This window comes from Cyanistes caeruleus, chromosome 8 (assembly GCF_971803275.1).
Source record: "Cyanistes caeruleus chromosome 8, bCyaCae1.hap1.1, whole genome shotgun sequence".
NCBI classification, from domain to species: domain Eukaryota; kingdom Metazoa; phylum Chordata; class Aves; order Passeriformes; family Paridae; genus Cyanistes; species Cyanistes caeruleus.
In genome coordinates this window covers 25,508,598-25,532,036 of record NC_141708.1, presented here as the reverse complement: position 1 = coordinate 25,532,036, position 23,439 = coordinate 25,508,598, and the positions used below count along the sequence as shown (strand labels likewise).

The 23,439-nt window shown below is 36.6% G+C and overlaps 1 long non-coding RNA gene across 1 annotated transcript in view; it reads right to left on the bottom strand.

Moving 5' to 3' along the window:
• Positions 1–721: 721 nt before the first annotated feature.
• The window catches only part of LOC147651936 (uncharacterized), a 47,605-nt gene continuing 24,887 nt past the window's right edge, over positions 722–23,439 (bottom strand). The window contains exons 2-3 of the long non-coding RNA XR_015289824.1: positions 3,315–4,735; positions 722–3,058 (exon numbers count right to left, since the gene is read on the bottom strand). This is a non-coding gene — a long non-coding RNA (uncharacterized LOC147651936). The remainder of the gene's footprint in view (positions 3,059–3,314; positions 4,736–23,439) is intronic.

Here is a 23,439-nt window from a genome sequence, read left to right as displayed (position 1 = left end):
AAAAATGTACCCAGATAAGGAGATTTCATACAAGTAATTAATTGGTGTTTACAAAAACACCCAGGAGGTCTTTGACTGCTTCCCCCTCACTCTCAACCTCACAATAATTTCTCTTTCGTGGCCAGACATGCTGAATCTTTGTTATGTATTGAAGGGTTCCAAGGAGTTCCCTTAGACTGTTTTCTAAGAAAGGTCAAATTTCCTAGAATGTAGAGTTACAAAAATAAGTTGCAAAAGTGACAGAGGCAAAAACTGCCCCACTTGGCCATTTCCAGAAGCGCCTTCCCTTGTCCCCCTGTACTCCAGAGGGGGAAGGTGTGTTCCAGCAGGGTCTCCTGCTGCTTTTGGGCAGGCTGCCACGGGCACCAATGGATCATTTTGGCTGTGCCACCACATTCTGTGGGCCACAATCCCATCACTTATCCCACACATGGCACATTTATTCCCTAGTAAATGCACACTTGATCAGTGATTCTGAGTAGAATGGAGATGCACGAATTATGTAGGAGGGAAGCTTTCAAAACAGGAAACAGGTGTCCAAGTTGCACTACTTTTAACATTTTAAATCTACTCTTTTTCTTGTAATATAATAATTTTTAAGCTCCAACTGTGAAACACTAAAACAACATTTGAAAAGTGAAAATTCATTTTTTGCCTGCTTTGTCAGTTTTCTAATAACATGATACATTAAATTCCTTGCAGAAATAATTAAGATACTGAATTTAAGCCTGATTAACAAATACCAATTTTATTCATTAAATCCTTGGTTTTAATTTTTAGATAGGAAACAAATTAAAACTAAAACATGTAGAGCAGGAAATACAATCTCCTTTAATGTTCCAACCCATTCATTTATTGCATTAATTTTAAAGTAATTGTACTTAACTTTTACTCAGCTAGGTACCTGAGAACTTGAAGAAATTAGCATATTCATACTACTAAGACATAGCACAGTGATCCTGTCTATTTATTTACTTATTTATAAATTAATGGCTTGATTTTTTTATTCCTTTATCCAGCTGTAGATTTTTCCTTCCATGAATAAGAGTTATAAATTCTAGAGACAGGTCAAAGCAAAAATGTCACACAAAACCTTCCAAGGATAAACTTTAATACAGCTTAAAGGATTCGTGTAATTTCCCCTACTCCAAGAAAAAATTTACTCAATGCATATAATTACATTTGTATTCAACATATATAGATGAAAAGTTGCATGAAACTGGAAAATTAATTAATTACTAGTAAAAAATGCATCTTTCATATTAAAAATAGCTTTTTTCATTGAGGCTAAACACTGAATTCCCCCAACAATCTGCAGTCTTGGACTTGGGATTTTCCCTTCCACCTCCTCCAGCTGCACTCCTGGCTGGCACACAAGGAAAGTTTGCCTTAAGCTACTGTGTGACAATGGGGAGAACACAGATCCAAGACTTGAGTGAATGTCTGGGAGGGAAAATTAGATCCTGACAACTTTGCACCTCTGCTTTTGCATCTCCAGGTCCAGCAGGCTAACCCATGAACTCTGCTTGCCACCTTACAGCCAAGCTCTCTAATGTAAAAACTTATACGAGTCACAAAGTGCCAAAGAACCACAAAGAACAGAACTTTTCTAGGAGCTGCATAAAATTTATGCAGAAAAATAAAATCTTTACAAAAGAAAGTCCTGATATGGTTACTTAACCTTCTGAGGGAAACCAACAATAAATAGTTGTGGATTTTTGTCAGATTTTTTTTTGTCATCTGATTTGCTCTCATTTCTCTCAAGGACTCAGACATGTGAGAATGTCTTACTTCTCTCTAGGAGATAGGGCATGAAGATTTCAGATTTCCCCTGAAGTTTTAGCACTAGTTTCTTCTCCCACCTCAGCTAGAACTGATGTTCCTGCTTGATTGCAGAAGGAACAGAACACATCAGTTTTCCCATTAGTAGTTTAAGCCTAGAAGCCATTAAGCTCTCACCTTTACCATACAATATCCAGGGGCTAACACACACCAAAAAGCCCCCCAGAATTACTAATGACACACAGAAATCACATTAATGTTTTGATTTGCAATGGTTTGGATTCAAACATGTACAATTTTATAGGGGACTTCACTGAGCACAATTAAGCATAAACTGTATTAAAACTGAATACTATCAAACTCCTTTCAGATGCATAATTGCTTTGTAGACCCCAATTTGTTCAAAATCCATATTGCACAGGAGATATATTCAATTAATTAATGAGATTTCTCTAGATTTGAATTATCTGACCTAGTATTTATGAAATTGCAGCTTTTCTCTTTTTTTAACCCCCCTCCTGTTTTTTAAACCAACACCTAGTAATTGCACTAAAAACAATTCTCTGTGCTTCATAAAACAGATAAGGAAGCACCAGGTTGCCATTTATATTTATTAAAATGAAAAATATCTCCTGGTTATCCTTTTGATGAATCCAACTGTCAGAGAAATTAGCATGAAAGGCTAACTCATGCAAATAAGAACACATAAATGAACAATAAATTATACAACAAATAAAATACATCATTTATATTTATTAGGAACCTAATTCTGGATGCTCTTATCATAGTATCTCTACTCAATCCAAATACTAAATAAAAATGTAGGCATTGTCATTTTGGATTAGGATATGTTATTCCATCTCTGAAAATAGTATCATACAGTAACTATAGATGCAAATGACAATGGAATAGGCCTTAAAAAAACCCCACAATATATAAACATAGAACTTATTCTGATCTCTAAAGACACTGGCTTTACCTCAATGCTAAGATATATTGTCTCTTCTATGAAAACTCTAGATGTTCCTTACAGTCTCAGAAATATACAGTTCTTTTTTGAACCTTTAGCCTGGCCCAAAAGTCAATGAAGTCTTCCAAATTCCTTCTGCAGGGAGCTGCCAGTCTGTGCCACAAGGCACATCAGGCTTCCAGTCTTCTGCTGGCCCATCACAGTCCTTTTTCAAATCCTTGCTCTTGGTTTTCTTCCTCTAAAGTCAAAATCATGCATTTGCAGGGCAAAGAGCTGCTGTGCATTCAGGACTTGCCACATAAAAGGCTGGGAGTGAGCAAGAAAACACACTTAGAGCAAAGCAAACCTGGCAGTGCTTTCAATATCATCAGTTTAGTTGTAATTACCCTAATTTAGCCATCTTTAATTCACAATGTAGACACTTTTTGGGCTAAGTTTCAGTTACACCCCTAGGTAGCTGTAGCTCAGTAGTGTTTGCTCTGGTTCTGTATTCACCAAGGACATCAGCTACCTCTTATGGGAGCAAGTGCCATGTATTTATTCCCCACCACACCATCCTCACCTTGTTGCCTCAAGACCCGATTCTGTCTCTTATCCTGTTGCAACAGAGATAATTTTGAAAAATCCAGGGGCTGTTGTACCTCCACCTTCCTTGTGTAGAGGTACCATCAGCTATCTTTCGATCCCATCCTCATCTGTACGCAGGATGCAGCTACAAAACATGCTAATGTTTTTGTCTAGGTGAATGGGGTACTGAAATACGATGGTCTTCAATCAAAACCAGCATCTAAAATGTTCCTGATGGAAGCAGGAGTAAAAGCCTAGTCAGGTAAAGAGCATAAGGTAAGTTGTGGAATGGAGCCATCTGAAAAGTCAGTAAAATCAGGTTTTCATGGTGAGGAAAATGGGAAAAGGACCTTGGTGGTTACCACAGCACATGTTGGAAAAGAGCTGATGTCCAGATTCCAGGGGCATTATATCAGTGTCAAGAGCCAGATTAAAATGAATGTCCTCAGTTTGTAGGATTTGGTCCCAGGGAAGCAGGGAGCATCACTGGATGGACTGACTTATGCTGGGTATCATCTGTTAGGCTGTGCCAAGGACTCTTCATTCAGTCTGCTCAGATAACTGCTACATACGTGCTGAAACTCTACAGATTTTGGCTTTATCAACACTTGCACTGAGTAATTAATCACACCTTGGTCTAGTGCCAGTTGTCAAGCCTTCAGAGAATTTCCAATCTATTTGTTAGCTAACATCCATCACTGTGATACCAAATTAAACAAAAATACAGTTTTCCTTAAATTATTTGGTTATTCATACATTTTCTTAATAATTAAGACACTTAAAAATAAAAAAACAAAATTTCAACTATTTTACCTATTAGTCTTTATGTTCTGATCATTTCATATGCATATATTTGAAGATACTGTTTTTAATTTTTAAAGAAGCCTGTAGTGTTTCACTCAGGCTACAGCTGGCTTACTTGGAGGACTAAACTCAGAAATGTATTATTCTGACAGTGGGAGCAAACAAGCTGACGAGTCTTCGGTTGGCATGGCAACACAACACTGAAACTAATTCAGTTCTTTGGTAATGACAACAAAATATTCTCTTCAAAAAACGTAGTAGTGAAGCATTATTTGATTCCACAGTTTCTTGTTTTGGGGATGTATTTTGGCTTTTTTTGATTTTGTTTTGGAAAATCATATTAAACTATCCTGTTTCTAAGCAGTGTGGTTTATTTGGATCGATGTTGATACAACCTCTCTTCACTCTTTCTTTTCATAGCTTGACTGTATTCCCACCTTGATGTTTACCACTGCTCCTGAAAACTGCAATTACAGACGGCTCTCAGTGTGCAGACTAATTAATTAACACCCTCAGCTCCTATTCAGAAGCAGTCAGTGCTGTAATGGATGACTTCTGGAAACAGATATAGAAGCACTAGGGATTATGAGCTCTTTTTCTTTCAGTATTTATCTGTGCCAGAAAAGAAAAAAATAAAAAAACAGAAGAAAACTTAGGTAAGGATGATATTTTAGAAATCTTTTTGCAACAGTACAGATGCTGAACTGACAGACAGAGCTCCAGTCAGCACCCAGTAAGTCTGTGATTTCACTGAAACTGTATAAAAGAGAGGTAGTCTAAACTAAGTCATATTTAATACACAGTCAGCAAAAATATTTAAGATTTAAGAAAAAAAACACTGAAAAGCCTTACTGAAAAGTTTACCACACTGTGGACAAGTCACAAGAAAACCCTTTACAAATGCATTATGGAACATAATACCACTTCCCTGTACACATACATTCTTCTTTTAATTGCCAGGACCTCCTTTCCTGATTGGATCTGATCAGTACTGCCAGTGATTTTATGGAGAGCAGACCTGTCCCCCAGCCTGCTTTCTGCTGTTTCAGCAGGGTCAGTTTTCTGGTGCAGAAAGCCGAGCTGCACAGCCACTCTCAGCTCCAGTGAACTCACTGCTCTCAACATGGCACACAAAGGAGAGGAAAAACAAAATGCAGAAGGGCAGAGCAATTTATCCAAATTCAAGCAGGTAATGGGATAAGTTACAACAGATGCCAGAACACCCAAGGAAAGAGATCAAGGTTTCAGATCTCGTTCTTTCCTGTGATTCAAGATACCTTGCAATTAAAAAAAAAAACTAACTAACTAACAACTCAAACAAGAAAAAAACACCATTCTTCTGCCCATTTGACAGCTAATCATGGAAGTGTAACAAATTTTTCTAGGGTTTGAAAGTGTTTCCAGAAGACTTTTAAAATAGACTACAAAAAACATTGATAGCCATGTATTTGGTTGCAAGTCATGGAACTGGGAAGTTATTTGCATGCCTAAGCAGGAAACTGATGTTGGTCTGTTTAAAATCCATTATATGGGTAGATTATACCGCTTCAAGAGCTCACTACCAAAAATTATTGACATAGGTTTTTATGCTGATCTCTTTAATTTTCATCATTGCTTCCATGAGATAAACTATAATAATAAAACTCCATGAGACTGACATTGTGTTCTTTTCATCAGGAAAATGCTGTTTTTCTGTGAATAATTTATATCCATCGTTTTGTGGTTTTGTCAATCACAGCACCACAGACCGCAATACTGACAATTTTTTTCCCCTCGTGCACACACCATTTTTGGAATGACTTTAGTAGGAGTTTTGGCAATTTAAGCACTGCAATTTGGAGACCAAGTCATGCTGGGAGTACTGACATCTAGTTTAAGAAATGAGTTCTTTAACTACTGGTCTAGCTTCAAGGTGATTTTTCTGATGCAATTTTTTTTTTTCTTTAATGCTTTTAGGAATGTGCTTTCACATAGCTAAGTTTCCATCATTTGTATTTGTCCTGTGTTCCAGTGTTACTAAATGAGATTCAGTTCAAAACTAAGGTTACAAACAACACACGCAGTGAAAGGCAGGCTGTAATAAGAAAGGGCGAAAAAAGCCCATTCCCTGGAGCTCAAATCTCTCTCCTTCAAAGGCAGAACCATATCCTTTAAAAAATGTTATGTTATATGGAAAGCTACTGCATTTTGAAAATTGGATGCAATATGCTATTTATACTTAATTAGCTCTGTGTTTCACCTTTTTCTTTTACAGGTCCTTTGTCAGGCTATGTAAGTGCAAGCAAAATTCTGCTTTTCTTAGGGGTTTGTGATCCCTTATAATATTTTTTAAGAAATACCTTTGTGATCTATCCCGTTATACTTTTGACTTGGACTGAATGGCTTTAATGGGTTCCACTCAGATCTCTCATCACACCTTCTCTGTTAAAGTAAACAGAAACTCCCAATATAAATGACAAGAAACTGCAGAATTATTCTTCTATTTTCTGCAGTCATTTCCTTTCCTAGCCATCACCACTTAGATATACCACACAATTTCTAATTATTTACACCAATGCTAGTAGGAATCCAGAAGAAAAATGCAGGCCCTGGGAAATTCCAAAAGCAAGGAATTGCTTTATGATTTATGAGAGCTAAATGAGTACTGAAGAAAAAGTCCTCAGCTCCCTCTGAAAGACAGTTTTTCAGTTTATGTTTTCTTACACTCAGTTTCACTTGTATTTAAATCTAAAAACCAAGCCTTTGGTGGAAAAATGAGAATGAGAAATGAGAATGAGAAAGTCTATACTTGTCAAAGAGTGAACATATTCATACAGGCATAAAAAAATAACAAGAGTTATTAATAGTCAGAATTACCATGACTGTTTATAGACATATTTTTCACTTTTTCAAATATACAATACAGAAAATACAGAAGTAGTTTTAGAAGGCTTTGAAAAAGTTAACCTGTTAACATTAAGGTTAGCATTAAAGATATCTACCTGATAGATATTAAAAACATTTTTTCGTTGGAGGACAAGAGATAAGCACATGATTTCAACCTCTGAAGGAGCTGTTCATCAGCAGAGATGCAATGCTAGAGCCAATGAACTACCATTTCATTCTTTCTGCCTGCAATTATCTCGTCCTGTTTGGTTTGACGATTTGCCGCTGTGGTTTTCATATACTAATAAAACCCGGGGAGGATTCTGTGTAAATATAACATCCTTCTTTTTTTATTATTTATTTTGTTTAACTTGAAATGGTTTCTGCACTGCTGGGAGTTTGGCCATTTCTAAATGACCAGGAAAGTATACTCCTAGAGCCCTCCTTCACTGGATATCTGTAAGAGACAGGCAGCAGGCAACAATCTACAAAATTACACCATTAATGATTTCATAGGAGTTGTGTTTTCCTATTAAAACCTGGAGATGGTCATCATCTTCAGCTCAGCTCAGTCAGAGGCAGAGAACGACACTGGTCACCACAAAGAGAGAAGGGCAGATGAGAAACCTTAAGGGATGTGCCATGGTGGAATCAGCTCGGGCAAAGAGAGGCAAACAGTGGATTCATGATGAATGAGGCACCAAAAATTGCACAGGGAATGAGGGACAAAAGGATCACTCCTAGCAGGTGCTGAAACTCCATCTGTGCCAAAGAGAGACATGCAGAGGAGGAAAGTACCCTAACAATATGAGAATACAAAAGAACACACGGTTTTAGAATGAACTAAGAGTAATCTGAGGTGAGAGGGGCACAAAGTCTTTATTATACCTTCTTAACATCCATTTCTTACCACTCACATATGAGCACATTTTCTGAGCTTGTAGGCTTCCTTAAGAGATCACATTTTAACAATGCAAAGCTACTCCAGGCACTGAGAAATATTTTTGTCTTAACCCTTGCTAAGTCATACATAAAGCAGGACCCAATCCTAGACATTATTCTGAGTCTGGTGTGAGAATTGCAGATAAGCTGTATCATCTTACAGTATCTCACATATACTGAGGTTTACTGCTTTTGTAAGTGATTGCTGCTAACAGAGAACTAATGCCCACATGGTGTTTGAGCATGTCTTCGAGGTACAGTGAAAGAAAGTGATCTCTGTCAAGGCAATCTGCTGGGAACTGCACTTTTTGAACTTCGTGAAAAGCAGCAATAATTTGGGAGCTAATGGAATACCATCGGGGAGCCTTCAAACTCTCAGCTAAGGCAATTCTTTCTTCTCAGCATGTTCTATAGCTAGAGGAGAAATATATTAGCTTGGACCTGAATCCTGAAAGGATCTCCCCATTAACAGGGATCTCTTTTTCCTGGAGCAGCCAACAATAACTACTCAGACATCAAGAGCACCGAACACCTCTTTTAAAACATTCTATGCAGGAATTTGCACATTCGAGTCATGGTTGAAACTACAGCAACACCAAACACAGTGCCAGTGCCTGTTTCCTTAGCTGGCATCCCCAAAGACTGGTTTTATCTTTAAATATTAAATAAAAGAATTCTGTAACATCTTTCAAGGAATTTCATTTATGCTTATGCTTTCTAACAGTTCTCTCTCTGCTTTCCAAGAAATTTTGTTGTTCCTTCCTAAGAACTTTTTTAATTATTTCTAGCGCTGCTCCTGCTGCTTTCTGGGAATTTTTTACTACAGGCTTTCAGAAATATCTCTTGTACTTTATAGGAACATTTCAATTGCTCTCCTATGCCCACTACTTTCTAAAATTATTTTCTCAGTACTTTCACCCAGGAATCTCCCCAAAGCTTTCCAGGTCTTTTCCTATTGCTCTCCAAGAATTTTCTATGTTCTTTCTTGAATCCTCCCTGTTGATTTCTGTGAATTTTGTCTAAATGGTTAGTAGGAATTTTGAAGCTTCCTAGGAAATTCCCAGCTGCTTACGAAGATTCATTACAGATCCTTCCTCTTGTTTTCCATTAATATTCCCATTATTCCCTAGGAATTTCCTCTGGGATTTTCTGAAAATATTACTGATTCCTTCTAGGAATTTATTAATGCTGTTTCCCAGGAATTTCTCTTCTACTGACAGACCTTTTTTACTACTTTCTAGGAAACCACTAACAGATCTTGGGAATACCACTCTGGCACTCATAAATGACTTTTAAGAATGCTCCAGATGTTTTTGAGGAATTTCCCCACAACCTTTTGGGGATCCTGCTAATGTTGTTGTAAGTTTCCCTTCTGCTACATAAATAGACACTCTAGGGATAATTGATACTCAAATACATTCTGACAAAAAGAAAGGAAAATGTCCCTGGGCTAGAAGTATTGCCAAATCATTTCACTGCTCATGCAGGTGGCAGGTCAAGTTGATTTTCTGTGAATGCTTTAGAGCTACACTCCATTACCTGGGGGTACACTGACAAAATGACAGTGAAGCACAGAGTTAGAGCTCACCCACTCTTTCACTAGCCTGGACCTCAACAACGGTAAGGTACATAGCTTTCCTCTCAGTCAATGTAATGATGATCAGCTGACATTCCAAATCTTGGGACAAATATCCTTTTCTTAGTAAATTGATTACAACTATTAGTAGTCTTCTAACCAGATTGCTTTTCCATCATAAAGAACTATTAGTTATATGTTTTCATGTCCAAAGCTTCAATCCTCATCCTATTCTAGTTCCATGTCAGGAGATCCAGCTCTTATCACAGCAACCTGGTAAGGGCAGTATCCACCACCTGTTCATTCAATTTCCAAATAAATGTATTGCTGTTTCTTCCAGGCTGCACCTCTGGCTAGGAAAAAGCTCTTTATAACCAGTCACATAGTTAGCTCATGGTTTTCATTGAAACACTTCAGAATTCTCTTCCTACAATACTTCTACAAGTATTGACAGCAAATGGGCTGCTTGAGACAGTAAGACCACAGACTTTCCTGACAACATCACCACATGTGCTTTTCTGTGTTTCCTGGACATGTATATGTCCTTCTGATCTCCTTTTACTTTTTCACTCCCTGTGGCAGAGACAATTATTCAGTTTTGGACTGTACATCACTAACTTGAGTCTGACATTCACAGGTTACAGCTGGGAAGGAAGTAGCTGCTTAATTTCAAATATCACCTGATATACTGTTTCAAGCAAGTCATTTATGCAATTTTAGAGAATTGGCAAAATTATAAACCACTACTTTAGCATAATGGAAATTCACTTAATTTCCAGTATTGTTTTATTATACATTAATGCTTCTATTTTGTATTTGGGACTCAGGTGAAAAGTTGCTTTCCAAACCAATTAACCCTAAGCTGTCATTTATAACCTGAAAACTTTAGGCCTCTGTGTCATGATCATAGATTGTCTAAGTGAATGTCAGAAGGATTCATATATGTTGATACCTATTAAAAACCTGTGCTGTTTCATTGATGGAAAACACCTTAAAGTGCTTTTTAAATGGATTCTGTCAAATTTCTTTAAAAATCAAAGATAACTTGATTTGGATTTTCATTGACAGAAAAGAAATGCAGAGGATTATATAATCTACTGAAAACTATGATGGTCTCAAGACATAACAAAAGTAAGACCTCCATAAGTTAATGAACAGCTGCTCACTGTTAAAAATGTGCTCCTGTAAAAGTGGAAATAAATCAAGCTCTTTTACCCATTGACTTTTACTGACAAGAGATCAGATTCTACTTTAAGGTTTCAAACCAGAGTAAACCTTTACTCTTGGAGAATAAAGCAGTTTCATGTCTTCAGGGTTTAGCAGGCTATTTTCTACTTAAGCCAGTTTGTTAATGAGAAATCTGTTTTCAGCACCCTTCAAAAACTGTCAAATCTGAGATACAGGGTTCTGTTGAAATTCCAGAAATGTGTGGGGCAGTGATGAATTTCGTAAATTTCATAATGGCTCTTGAACTTTCCATCTGGTGAGGATGTAACAGGAAGAGAGGTATTAAAAAACTAACACAGAAGCATGCTACAGCTCTTCTAATGGGTATTTTCTGGGAATCTCAACCAAGGAAACAAATTACAAGAAATGAGGGGTATTATTTTCTCACAGTGTCAGTTTGTAACTCACAAGTGCTCTACTGTGGCTGTGTTTTCTTTGTGTTCTTCCTTCCATACAACCAGGTGCTTCATAACAGAAATTGCTGTTCTTAGTTGAAGAAAACTTTAGTAGACAGCACTTCTCCAGTCAATTTGGGTCTGAAATGCATGCAGACTTATTGCCAAAATTATTTTTAAAATCCCTTAATTGGATATTTCTAAGTGTTAAAAAAAAGGCCATATTTACTATTCAGAGAAACCTGTATTTTGCCAAATTTCACCAGCATTTTTCTGAAATTTTGGGAGCAATTTCTAGAAATACTTGTTTTCTACATTGCATTTTCCTGACATATCCTACTTTTTTCCTGCACTGATCCTATCTGAAGGATCAGTATGCATCTCTTGCTCTTTTCCAAGTGCTGAATAGTGACAAAACATTTTAGCTAGCTATAAGATTTATTTTTTTAATACATTCCCTTCTCTTTCATTAATATGTCTGCTATGTTTTGGCTGAAAATATTTCTGTGACTGGAGAGCTTTGCTACTGTAAAACAGAGAGAGACCCAGTAACGAGGGGGTTGATTTATGCAATAGGCACATACCTAGAATTTTCATGATGAGTTTCAATGAGCTTGAACATTAATTGAAGACTGCATTGCTAAAGTAATTTCTTCTCCTATTTCTTTGTTGGTCAAGAACAACTGAATTGCATATTCTGAGTTACAGCACTTGAAACTGGTTGTTAAATCCAAAGGGATGGAAAGGAGTTTGGAGTTAGCATATTAAGCACATTTTGCTCTAGACATGATCTTAATTTACATTGTATTGCATTAATAGTTTCTTTAATGTTAGATTTCTCCACTGCCTTGAGTGGGAGATCTGAAAATATGTGAATAATGTTTCAATTGTTTTGCTCTAAAGAGACAACTGTTCTCTACTGATCTGAACTAAAAATATAATTCTCATCTTAATGACATTTTAGACACATAGTCACTAAAAATAAGTAATTTGATAAGGAATTTAGCAGCATTCAGAAGACAATATTAAGAGCAGGTTGGAAGTTCCACGAGGAACTGGATATATGACTGACAGCAGAATCTGATTTTCAGTAGAATTAAGTGCTCTTTGCTGGTTTTTTTTTCTCAGATTAAAGGGCATGCAAATATATTTTTAGGCATATTCGGGCTCCTTTTGTGTGGTTTGAGTATCAAGATAAGGTCTCACTTCTATGGAATCATGCTGATGCTTTTAAGAAAACACAGCTCATCCCAGTGCACTGAGATGCTCAAAGCAGGAGTGAAGCACCTCTGCAGAAGACATTTGTGAAACTGATTCAACTGGCTGACACAAGACTTTCCTGTGACCCTTGGTCATGGTTGCCAGCAAATTCCCTAATAATAATAATAATAATAATAATAATAATAATAATAATAATAATAATGAACTAATTCCCTAAGTCAAAAATTTGCTAATTCCCAGCCAATTGCTTCAGGCTTACTAATTGCCCAAACATTTCAGAATATCTCTCTCCAAGCCCAGAAGCAGCAGGATTTTCAAGGAACATTTTCTTTCTCTTTTCAAAAGAGATCAAGTAAATTCAGTTAGGGTTCATTGTAAGTGTGCAGCATTTCCAGGCTGACAAAAATACAGTACATTCTATGTGAAGAGATGTTGCATTAAAATCTTGGATTTTATGATTGTTTGTAAACAATTAAACCTATTCCACTATCTCCAAGAAATATTCTAGGATAACCACATTGGCAACAGACTGGAAGCCTCAGCAGTTTCTTCTAGTGAAGGCACATTGGGGAATACTTTGCAACCAACAACCTACAATGCTGGTTAGGGATCATCACTGATTCTAGAAAGTGCCAATAGACTCTGTTTGGATAGGTATTTTTACTTGGATGAAGAACCTAGATGGTTATTGCCCATATATTTGTATAGATGAAGGTACAGTTACACTAAGATTTAGTCTCAGCTGGACTTCTCAGTGCCAGTTTAATGACAGGACAAATGCATCTCTCAAAGACCCTCCAAACCAGATTTCTTCTGCATTGACAAACAGCAGGGAAAGTGATCAGCTCTGGAAGTGCTTTTTGACACTTTATTTACTGTCAGAGAGACAGAAGTCTCACCTCATTATTCCAGTTCTTCTGTTCTCTTACCAGCAATGCTCAAGGATTTCCAGGGGAACAGAAGCTGCCATTTAGTGATGATTTCAGTTCCTACCTAGCTATACTTACTTTTTCAGAAAACTCTTTTTGGGGTTGAGGTAGTCATGGTGTTTGGTTGGTTGTTGTTTTTTCCAAATGAAATTTTAAAATTGAGGGGAGTAAAAGCAAAGTGGGCAGAATGTCAAAACAAGGGGGAGCAGAACGACAACCATGACAACTAACCTGTAAACACAGTGAAATCATTTATTTGTCCATAATCTGTTATAGCTTTAGCATTTCTTAGATGAGTGACTCATTTGTGATATATCACTACTTCTACTGGCTGGGGATTTATCTGAGCTTTGGTTTGACAATAGAGCAAGAGTGACTTGCAGAATCCTAGCACCAGATTGAAAATGATACAGTCACAGAATAGTAAGTGCCCATCTGCTGTAAAGTCCTATACTTTTGAGGGGTTATTTTTGAGAGCTTGCAGGGATTTTTGTGTCCTCTGTGACACTCAGTGGGCGAGTCAGGCCCAGTTCTGTGAGTCAACACCTCTCTAATGCTATGTGGGTTAGTTGGTCTTCCTTCAATAAAAGCACAGGCAGCCTGAGCTCTCTGACAGAGTCCTGGGGTGCTCCCACAGAAAATCCTCCCTGTGCCTGCAGTTATCTGGGTCACACCTGTCCTATTTTAAGATCTGAAAGCACACAGAAGCAGCACTGGGCCTCGGGGCCCAAAGTGTGTGGTGCTGTTTCCCGCTCTCTTTAACTCCAGAATTCTGAACAGCAAGCAAGGGAAAGAGTATTCCCAACACAAAGCTTCGCAGCTCTGAGCGAGGATTCCTAGCACAGATCACCTCGTTCCCATACAGCTGCAAATCTCATGAATATGCAGCTATCCAAATCCTCTGGAGGAACAATATGTAAAGATACTAAAAGCAAACTGGGCACTTTTCTCTCCTTCCAAACCAAAGTTGCTTAGCTTCCACCTTTATTTATGCCATTATATATTTATTTTTTTAACTTTTGAAACTGCCCCCTTTTCCCCTCTATTTGGGAATGGATACAGTTGTTATGACTAAAGACTAAGAAGTTATGGTTAGAGAACAGTCTGAACAAAAATAAAAGAAATAAAGAGGAGATTGAAGAGCAGGCTCAAGAAAGAAACAGGCAAAGATGAAAAAAAGCAGAGATACAAGAAAAAGTACAAAGTAGTGCAAAGAAGAGCCAGAGGGAAGGAAAGTAAGTTGATAAAAGGCAAGTGGCAGGAAAGAAGAATTAAGGTGACAGAAGAAAAATAGTTGTAGGAATTAAAAACAACTCCCCTAAGACTCAGCATTTACAAAAAGATCCTTCCAGATAATGTTCTCAGATCAGTTTCAATTTCTTTCCTTCACTATGCTTGGTGGTTTCCCTACAATACTGTTAACAGTGAGAGGAAATATTGTAATTTTAAATTTAGAGTTCAAGTCCTTTATCACTTTCATTTCTGTTCAGGTGGCTGTTATTCCAGGCTAGCATGACAAAGCAAGAATTATTACAATTAATTGATAATTTAAATTCTTCATCTTGAATAGTCAGCAGGACCAAGGAGAGTTATGCTCATTAGTTCCACTGAATATTCTGTTAGGCTTATATTCATTACATAGGACCTTTCTTATTTACATGATCTTTCTAAGCTGAGAATTTACTCCAGTCTTTGATCTATCACCCCTATTCAGACTCCCTTAGATTTTCCCTGATAGAGACATAAGTCCCACTTATCACTTCTCAATTGCTTTTAAAGAGATTTCTGTCCCATAAAATGCTGCAGCTAAAGAGTCAGCAGATAAAGAGGTCACAGATGTGTAAGGTTTGCCTTAAGGCCAAACAGGATGGATATTCAGGTAAGAGATTCAAAACAAGGATGCTGTGCTTTATAAATGCAATTAATTTGAATGCTTTTTAAAACAGACACATGAAATAAATACATTGTGTGTAAACAAAACATGCATCATATAGACACACACACAACTTATCTATCATAGTATATAAAGTCTAAAAAACTTGTAGACACACTGGTATTTGTGAAACCACTTAGTTAACAATGAGGCCCCTGATCCTTCTAACCTGGTTTTCTTCAGCATGGTTTTGTATGGATAAAAGCATACTTAATATCAAAAGAATTGCAGTGATCTTTAGTCAATACAAAAGAAAAAAAATGCAGAGAATGATAATCAAATAGATCATAGCATATAGCTTGATTTTCTGAGTTTTTCAGTGAATAGAAATAAGTTTCCCTACTACCACCCAGACCTCTTTCTGAACTGTGTTGCTTTCAGTTGTGTTAACTATCACTTTGGGTTTCAATATATACATTTGAATTAATATTTTTTAAAGGAAGTATTGTCTCATTAGGTAAAATTCTGTAATAAATCTTTCACTTTTAAAAGATAAACACAATTAATATCCTCTCATGGCAGCATCAACCCAGCTACTTTCCCCTATGTCACAGTAGACAACTAGGAATCATATTTTTGAGAATGGCTTCCCAGTGCCTAACACACTCATTTTACTGATATTGCTGACTTGGGTGCAGAGCAACCTCTGTGATAAATTCTTAGCTGATCTAGTGGGAAAATGCCCCATCCCAATCAAAATAAAAAACCCCTAAACAACACTTTGCACAGTGAGCAGTATTTACATTGATTCCCCCTGTTGTGATGTGTCCTCTCAGCCACCACCCTAGAGCTTCCTCACTAGGATTTTGCCCTTTTGCAAACCTGCCAAGAGCCAGCGTGGATCCTCTCTCAGCTGCCCTGTGCAGCCTCCAGCACAGAGGGGAAACAGCAATCAGCTTGGGGGCAAGCACAGAGGCTTTCAGCTATTCTAATTCAGAAAGATTTGGTATTCCTGCACCCTGCCACCACGCTGACACTCAAAAGAGAATCACAGAAATTATCTTCTGCAGCTTGTCATGGCATAGATACTTTGAAATTATTTTGACTTTCAATGCAAGCAGTCTCCCAAGACAACCTGTTCCAAGGCCCCAGATGTATATCCCATGAGAGTTCTCTGCTGTGATATTCTCTAACAGAGTGAAACTGCTCTGTTCAGGTCTCTTGGGCATATGTCTTTTTACCAGAAAAAGGAAAACTATGACAGAAAATCCCAAGCTTGCATGATACTAGTTGAAATCAAAGCAGAATTACAATCTTTTTTGACTGTGCAGTCACAATGGAAAGGAAGAGCTATTATATAGAGGCATATTCCTCCCTATTTTCATATGTCAGGAATCTATTGGAAAAATTTTATTTATATTTCTTTATTTATATGTACTCAGAAAAAAATTTTAAAAAGAAACCCAAAGATGAAATGAGTAATAGTTGTATTTTAAAAAACTCAAAGAAAAACAGAAAATAAAAATATTGATATCTCCCTGTAGCTAATTTCCAGCTGTTACAAAATTTAACCAAGATAATTACATATCATAAGGAATTGGTGCTGTTTTTCTGTAGCACACAGCATGACAGACACAATGGTAGAGCCTGACTTGAAACAGAGGTTCCCAAACTGCACCAGCATTAACCACTGGCCTAGCTAAAACTGGCAGTCATAGATGAGTTTGCTCTCTGTAAAGATACAGTTTCACTTGAACATAATAGGTATGTAACCTTCAAAATAAATTAAAAAAATTTGCTGTGGATTTAAAAAAAAAATACAGCAAACTTGAGGGCACAACAGCAGGCACTGATAGGAACTGACATCAGTTACAGTACAGTTACAGCAGGCAACTGCAGTAAATTAAAATGCTCTATGGATTTAGGAAAAGGTTGGTCTGAAAAGGGCAAAGAAGTAGTGGCTTATATTCACTGAAATAATTTGGAGAACAAGGTTTTCATGGTTAACATCTTAAGAGTTTCCCAGTTTTTTTCTGCCAGGCCTTATTATGATCACAATTTTTAAAGTTGTTAGGTCATTGTTTGGAGTTTGGGGGTGGATTTCTTTCAGGGTTGATTTTTCTTTGGTTAAGGTTCATATGCCACTCATATTGCAGCTCCATTCCCTAACAATGACTTCAATGAAAGATCACACATTTGCAACTGAGATGAAAAGATATAGAAAGGAGATTGTAGATAGATACAGCCAGTGAAAGAGTTAACAAAAACAGTTTGCCATTCCTAGTCAGAATAATAATCACAATTTTTCAGATGCCTCATTGCATCATAAATTAATGTTCTCCAGCTGATTTGCACTTCTTTTACTAAAATACACAATTAGTTAATGCTACATATTGTATTGTCCTATACTATCATTAAAGCCTATGTACATCACAAATTACAGAATTTTACCTCCATAATATTCAGGATCTATTCTTAAACAGAGCAATTTTTATTACATATACATTAATCAAAACTGTTCAGCAGCATTATTCATGATTATGTTCCTCATTCATGGCAGTTAGTTGCTATTTGAAATTTCAGCTATGCCCTTTAAGCTCAGGGCATAAGCTACATGGCATGCCTTGATTATCTTTTGGGGCAAGTTCCTACATCTAGGATTTCTTTGCAGAAATATTTGGCATTTTCCTTTAAGATGTAATGAGCTTTCCAGATTTTTCTAACAATTAAGTCATTAGATATATGTTTTCCAGGCAGAACCCCCAAAGAGATGTCAACTCATTGGGAATAAGTTCTTTTAATATTTCAGCAGGATGGATATATGTGAAATACCCCCAATGAACATTCTGGTAAATATTCATCTGTGCTAAACATAAATGATAACCTGTATGTTTCTAGCTTTTTTGCAAAAATAAAAGAAACAGAAAAGCCCCATGAAGGTCAACAAAACCTGAATTTAAATGAACAGACACTGGAAATTTCTAACTGTACAAGTATCCAAAAGCTAGTGCTTAATTATTTATTTCTTTTATATGCTGAAGGGCTTTGCAGTCCACTGGTACCTCACTTCATAGAGTATAAAAGCAACTGGTTTAAATTTGTCATGGCAAATGAATGTGTGAAACCTAATCTCTTATTCAGACAAAGAAACCCAAGAGCCAATCTCAGATTTAATGCTGAAAATATAAGAAAAATATTCTGCAGGTTGTTTGGATCTGCCTGATTTTACCTTACTGGCTATGTTCCATTCCTTAAGAAATACCTCTGGCTTAGAATCATAGGCTTTTTATTAGCACTCTAAATTAAACTTAATTCCACCTTCATATCCTCTGTACTAAAAAGAATGTTCTAAGGTTAGAAGCCATTGTGAAGTTTAAATCTGTTTGAATTACTGATCACGTTTCAGACTTATTTTAAATAACTTTTATAATATACACATTGAAGTTTCTGGTGAGGGTACTGTAAGATCTTATGGATCTTACAGTATAATGTGAAACATTACTGTGATATAGTAGTATCATTGTTAATAAAATAATAATAAATGTTGAAATTGAAACACAGAATTCTTTCTCCTCTGAAACAAAATTCTTCTTTAGATCCTGTCTATTTATGACACATCACAAGGATTCAACAGTAGAGTTGAAGTTATCTGTCCTTATAGGCAATAAAGTGTCAGGCTAAATCACTTTCCTTAACCACCATCATCAGAGGTAGTTACATGTCCTTCTTTGAGTTAATAATTACATTTTGTTGATAAAACTACAGAGTTTGTTGAGATTTATTCTGATTATTACATGCTGTAATCAAATGACTCTGGCAGTGGTTATAAAAACTCTGACAAACAATTTTTTTTTGTGGAGAAGTCTTCTTTGCATCTTAAATATGGTCATTTGTGTCCCTTCTGGCTCAGAGCAGGCTTTGCCCTGACAGTGTGCAATATGCATAGTCTGTTGTTCTATTTGCACCAGAAAATCAAAGTTCTAAAGGCCTGGACTCTGATGGAAAGTGCATCCCTCGTATAAAGACAGATTTGGGTCAGGCAGAGCCATGGTTCAGAGACAAGAGTTTGTGGAGATAAAGAAACTACTCATGAGTGACAAACTCTCTTCACCTCCCTCCTTCCCAAGCCAAAAGAATACACCCATTTCTCAGCACTAAACCTTATGCTACCTAGTTACAGGTAAGATGAAAGTTGTGAATTGTGTTTTAGACTGCTGTTTTACTTTACAGTATAGATGAAGTGAGAGTCAAAATTAGGCAAATGTTCTCCTGGTAAAATCGTAACTTTCATGCAAAAAATGTCATTTGCTAGCAGAACACGTGCATGAACCATGGCCTCTTCTCAGAAAGCAGCAAAAGGTGATGCACCCAAGGTCACACTGACTGTTCTTCAATTATCATTTCCAAGAAGTCACAAACCATTCATTTCTCAAATGCCTTAGAAATGTGAATTTTTTTAAAAAAAAAATTACTTTATAGGGACACCAACTGTTTCTCGAGCAAACTGACGATCTCTAAAATATATATGTTATATTTTGTCTGTACCTCAGGGGTACTGTCTGGAACAATTTATTTAGAAATGTATCTGTACAGATGAATACACTACCTCTGTATATATAGACCTATTCAAACAGAGCAGATAATAGGATAATTCTCCATTCTTTTCTTCATACAGAAAATTGACTACCAAGAATGTTTATTTTTATTTTTATTACATGCTTATTTTATTGCATCAGTGGTATGCAAGTCATTCAGAAAAGCCAAATTTTGTGCTTCTCCAGTTCCCCCTCAAAGTGTGGTTTTCCAGCTCATTAAGGAAACAAAGGAAGGAAAGGTGAGTGGTTTATGGACTCAGGTTAACTCTATCAACTGATGCAAAGAAGAAAAACCTGAAAAGTTACTGTGCACTTGATGGAATAACAGCTGGTAAGGTATTACACAGCAACTTTCATTTACTGTAAACTATTAAACTACAGTAGGGCAGAAGGCTGAAAATGAAATTAAAGTCAGCCACACATCACCAGTGATTTTCCTTTCAGCAAGGGATTATGCAGTGAATGTGTGTACATGGCATTATGCTGGAAGCATTTGCAGAACAGGAAGCTACTTCTCTGCAGAGCTAAACTGGAGCAATTTCAACCATAGAGGAAAACTTTGAGAGCATTAACTATATGGTGCATTATGAGAAAAAAAGTAGGATCTGCCAAACAAAAGCAAACAAAACTTTGACAGAATTCAATCTAGAAGAATGTCTTTCATAAGTGCCTTTCAAACAAATGGCATGTGCTCCTCACTAATTCTCTTAACAAAAGGCTGAATTACTATTATCCTTGTTTAGTGGAAAATATAGAAAATTAACACAAGCTAAGTCTTTTTCTTTTAAATTAACTCTCTTGTTATTTGAAGCTACTTGTTTTAGAACTAGTTTTTTTTTAGTGGAACAGTAACAAAAATATCACATCATAAGGGAACCAACATCCCCCAGCAATCAAACATCATCCCAGAAGAAAAAAATTTCATACTTGCTGGATTTGCAGCTAAATCTACTCCACTTAAATATTTTATGCTCACTTTCAAAGCTTCTGTTTTGATCACATGAAAAATCAGGCTTGAAGAATTCCAAGGAGCTGAAAGCACAACCAGCTGAATCCAACACTCCACTGACTTTCATTTTTACAGCTCATATAGAAACACCAGATACATATACCGAAGTGAAGATGCAAAGACAACCATAAAATGAATTTTGAATGGGTTCATCCAACTGACATCACCTCATCAGCATTGTACACATGTCCACAGCTCCACATGTACCATTTACAGATAGAATGTGTTCCTGTTATGGTTTCAAGAGTACAAAATCTCTAAGCTCATACACTAAAACTAGTTCATGCTCTTCTGTTTCTATGCATTAGCTTAGAAACAGAATTCTAGAAACATTACATTCAACAACTTAGAAAAAAAAAGTATTTTTAGTTCCCATTTTGCCTCATTGTCTTTTCTTAGCTACACCTTTTAATTTAGTTTAATGTCATGCAGCATTTTAAGGCATGAGAAGGGGTCATTCAGGGATACTTACTGGCTTATTAATCCAGACTGCATTCTTAAACAGAAAAAAAACAAAAAATCAAACTATCTGTTTATAAAGTACTAATTTAGTTCATCATAAAACTAGATATTTGTAAAGCACTCTAATAATTTTCACTTTAAGGACTGATTCACCTCTAAATTGGTTGCTGTAGAAACCTTGGGACTCAATACTAGGATATTGTGCTATAAAAAAACTAGAGAATCCACAGATGAACACTGAGACATCCAAATTTCTTGTGTAGTTTTGAAAATCTTGGCCTCAAAACATGTGGTATGAGGTTTTAGAGAGTTAAAATAATTTTTCTTGTATTTCAAGACCAGAGTGAATAACCTGAATTACCAGAGCAATCTTGTCTGATTTGACAGTTGGCCTTTCTTGGAGAGAGAATTTAGACTGGAGACCTTCTCAGGACCCTTCCAAGTGGAATTATTCTGTGCCTACTTAGAAATATTTCCTGAATGCATCTGCTGAAAGATTTGCACACTGATAGTTTAAGACTGCATACCACATTACACAGTGACAAACCAGATTACAATCCACATAGGCAAAGCAAATCACTCTCTTGAGAAAAACACACCTTGCTAGCTCTCAAAATGAAGGAATCCATGAAGCTACAGGACCCAAAAGTCCTACATCAAGTTTATTTTAACAATTGCCATTTAATCTGAAATATTCTGTCAGACAAGTATGCAGATATTTGCCTGCACAGTGAAGTTTCTGATTTCAGAAAATGCATTAAGTTTTTCTGTGGCAGATATCCATGTGCAAAGGGTAAGATTTTAAGAGGAATATACCTTCCCAGAATTGCTAAAGGATGTGCATCTGCCCTCCTAATTCAGTGTAAATAAGAAAGTGAAGAATAATTAAAATTCCTGGCTTACCTTAATTGACAGCAGACTTGGTTCAGCCACAAGGTCAGTACATCACAGCAAACATTACAGCTTTCTCATCTTTCATTAAACTATTACCATGAACTAGAACAGTGTTTATGCTTGTTTTTAAAGGTAGTTTAAGACAATCAGGATTATCTCTTAAGCTAAAACTATTCTGAAAAACCCAGGGGAGAAAAGGTATGACACCACATGGTCATGAACAGTGGCTATAGCTGGAGAGAGCCAGAGCACAACAGTGAATGGACATATGATATCAAATATATCAATTTTGAGTAGAAATTGAAAGGTGGAATAGCAAGAGTACAATTAATAGAAAATAAGCACAAACAATTAAGCAAATGAGAAAATATTCCAAGTGGCTTTGTCAGTTTAATTTCCACAAGTTATGCAGCAGTCCAGATTTTTTAATGTTAATAAATTCCTGCTAGTTCACACAAAGTTTCTTGCATCTTTTGTATGTAACCACAGGTCCAGCCTCTGGTCTGTGCTGACCTGTTTTCAGTGCCTCAGGTACTCATAATGATGTGTTGCAATGGCAAAGCTAAGAACTGAGTAAGCTCCTTGCTGTTACTTCTTCCATGGACTTTGTCCTCACAAATAAAAGACATGGAGTGGTAATTCAAGTTGTGCTTCAGTTTCTTCACAGAATCACAGAATTCTTAATGAACTTCAACCTCCAGAAGCCACAGCCACACCAATTCCCCTTTCACCTTATGTTCTTTTTTGCCTTTAAGTACTAATTAATTCTATATGTAATGGAAGCTCTTTTTTCTAATATGTGCCAAGACCTTAATACAAGCAATTGGGCAAATCTTCAATATAACTTCATTGACTTTTAATGATTTAGAACAGATGAGAACCTGTCTTCAGAAAGTATACTACTAATTAACTTATGAGGAGTTGGCTGCTTGCAGTATTTAATATAATTCTTGAATGTTCCTAGGCATGCATCTGAATTTCAATGAAACTTGTACCAATAGATAGATATTGACATTCTCATGAATACCAAATGAGTTCATTAGCACTTGTCCTGCAATGGTGAATACCTGCTGAATTTATAATTGAGTGGCCTTCAAATGAAACTGCTGGCCACATACCAGGCTTCAATAGCTTTTCACCAAATCTCAAACTTTATCACCTTTTCCATCTTTTATTTGTGAAATGGACCTAGAAAATTGGAGGGGGAAAAAAGAATTAGCAGAGAGACAAGAGGCAAGAGAGTTACCACAGACATGCTTACTGCACTGAGGTTTTGACACAATTCAACACAGCACATCTAGGGATGTGATTCCTGTCTGCAAAGGCTC